Below are 3,306 nucleotides of genomic sequence, written 5' to 3'. Positions count from 1 at the left end.
TGTTTCTTGGTTACTATGTCATATAAGCTAAGCAACATTTTGTCAATATCTCTTTGCAGATATAAATAACTATAAGATTGTTACTAACTTCCTAGAAACACACGAGAGTTAAAAACAAATGTTTTTCTGGTAATTTTAGGCTATACTTCACTCCTGTTTAAAAATGAGGTGTTTGTAGTTTCAGCCATTTGATGGCTCATATGAATAATAATGTTTAAGTCACCCATCTAATGTATAGTTTTTACCCAAAATGGCTTAGTTTTTATAGTTGAGCAATAAGCCTTTATTTACTGTCTCAAGGTAAACTTACTTTCTCTTTTTGAAGAAATAGGTTAAAATAGCTCCATTTTGATCCAGGAAGAATTTTGAAATGTATGTATTATCTTTAAAATTTGTTTCCAATTTTAGAAAATCATCATCATGTGTGCTATTTTCCTAAAGAGTCTAGAATGACTTTTTAGGTTCAATGAATTCAACTTTCAAATTTGATTAATGAAATATGTTATATGCGAAAAGGCTACTGATTTTTAATTTAGTTCCCCATCACATACTCACCAAAACACCGTGAGAGGCACCTTTAATCATGCTAATTTCAGGCAGGTTCATAATGTCCTGGAGATTTGTATATTTCAAGTTGAATTAATCATTAGCTCCCCTCTCACCCAGCTCTTACAGAGCAGCCCCTGCTCCTGTGTCCTTTCTATTCTGTTAATGGAACCACCATCCTCCCAGCCACCAGGACTCAAAAGAGTCATTATTGTCATATTTCTTTTCCTGCCTAATATTTAACCAAATGATAAGCAACACCAATGCTACCTTTCTAATATTTCTTATATTCACTCTTCCTCTTTACCTCACTAACTCATGGAGCTATTTCCTCTAGCCCAGACCATTATCTACAACTCTGAAGCTTCAAAAGTTCTAATAACCCAAAGTTTTTGTTTTTTGTTTTTTTAAACTAATTTGTAACATCAACTGACATGAGGATTTTTATAGGCATTATTTATAATATTTAGTTTTAATTTATCTGAAAACCACAGGGAGCTTCTCCAGACCCGGGTGTTATCTAATACATGGTATATGCCTTTCTAAACTCTGGAAAATTCTGAATCCCAAATATATCTGGCTTCATAGGTTTCAAGTGAGGAAATGTGGATTTTTGTTATTATAACCTCTTGAAAGAGACTCTCATTACTTTTCCTTTCTTTGGCTCATCCTATACATTTCTATCAAATGAACTTTTCTGAATATATCTACTCTAAAACTTTAGTCTTCAGTGGATACTTTCACCTCCACATTCTGGCATTCAGGCCCTTTATGATCTGGTCCACCTTTTCTATCCACAGCAGATGAGATCTAGGGGACATTCAGTTTGCATATTGACTAAATTTGAGAAATATAAGATGTTGAAAGTTAGGAGTCATGTCCAATTTACTTCCTATACCCGTAGGTTAGCTATTGAATGCATGGGCACTCAATAACTGTTTGTTGAATAAACAAAAGAATGTTAAAAATAAATAAATAAAACTGGCTGAGAAAAGAAATAATGAATGACAGAACGAGCAATGAGCATTGACTTGAACAAGTATGAATGGTCATGTACATGGGCAGACCAGGCTGAACACTGGTCAGGCTCTATTAAGAGTCAACTTTGTACTCCCACTCAAGAAGAAAAGATCTAAGAAGAGACAACTAAATAATTAAGGGCTGTTATTAGGAAAATCTACATAAATAGGCTTTTGTTTTTGTTTTGAGTGAAGAAGAAAAAATACGAAGGGAGTTTTGTGATAGTCAGCTGTAGTGACCTTGACCATTGTCTATGTGACTAGCTACAGAAAGAGGAGGGTCAGAGGTCAGGCAGGGCTGCAGTTTGACACTCTCGGTGAGAATGTAAAGGGACACTCAGGGACCATGTGGGTTTTCTCTCTCAACACTAAGGTAATTGGTTTAAACACAATAAGAGGGATTTGTTTTGCACTAAACAAAGTGAATACATTTGAACTGCAATTTAAGGAATTTCAGTTATACCTATTAAAGAAACAGTTTTAAATTATGTTAGAATACAAGGGTGCTTCAACTAGTTCATGGAAAAATAGAATTGAAAGATAGTACAAATCTTTCCATACATTCCCTCATACATTTAAAGTAATAAATCAAAAAGAACTTCATGAAATGGGTTCAAGACATTGAAACAAGTATTAAATTTTATTTTACTTTTATTTGAACCTCTAAAAGAAAAATATAGACACCTATCTAGTTGGAATAGTTTAGAATTGTTCCAGTTGGGAAGGAGGCTAGCAAACTCAGGAGCTTTTTGCATAGTTTTTTGTCATGTAGAATTATGAAGAACTATATTCAAAGGGCCTGAGAAGGAAAAAAAAAAAAAAGCAAGCAAGCAAGCTACTGGTGACAGAAATAGAAGCAGTAGAGGGGTTTGTGATCCTTTTGACAATTCATAAGGAAAGCTTCATCTGTCATAACCTTAAGCGCAGTAGAATATCTACGAATACTCCAATAACAGGGGCTTATATTTGAATCACCTAGTCAGCAGCTCTGGTAGTATCAACATGACATATATGAATGGACCTACTCAACCCGCATTCCAATCATTCACTTCGCTTCTAACCCAGGACTTTAATGACTGCCAAGCTTCAACATTCTCTTGCGTGCGCTCATCTCAGACATGCACTTCTGACAGCTTATTCAAACAAAAGGAATATGACTAAACTCCCAAAGCAGGACATAGAGAGTTCTAGTGCCAAATAGAAAGCCAAATTTATAATTTAAAAATAAATTCCAGCACTGTTCAATAAATTACATATTGTATGTTATATGAATCACATTACATTATTACATTAAGAATTACATTATTATTGCCATAATAATATATAGCAGTTATTAGAATTACAGCAATAACATATGCAACTGCTAATGGACTCATAATGTAGTGTGCCATTGGGAAATAAAATCTAACTATATTTTTCTTGTTACCAAACAAATGCTGCTATAATCTATACAGTAATTTGAAACTGGGTAGTTATAAGTAGAAGTCTATACCCATATTTGCTATGCATATATGGGCCTCTGTCACATAATTTTCCACTAAAGTTAAATAAGAGGAAAATATTGCACACAAACTGTTTGTCTGTATCCAAACTGTTTTGATTATTTTGACTGACTACACAGGCTAAGTCAAGTTATTCAGTTAAAAAAAGGTGAACTCAACCAGAAAAAGCCAGAGAGGTCAAAACAACAATCAAGGGCCGGCCCGGTGGCGCACTGGATGGTGCGCCGCTTGGGAAGCGC

Source organism: Galeopterus variegatus, unplaced genomic scaffold, assembly GCF_000696425.1.
Source record: "Galeopterus variegatus unplaced genomic scaffold, G_variegatus-3.0.2 Scaffold572, whole genome shotgun sequence".
NCBI lineage: Eukaryota > Metazoa > Chordata > Mammalia > Dermoptera > Cynocephalidae > Galeopterus > Galeopterus variegatus.
This window is presented reverse-complemented; position numbering follows the sequence as displayed.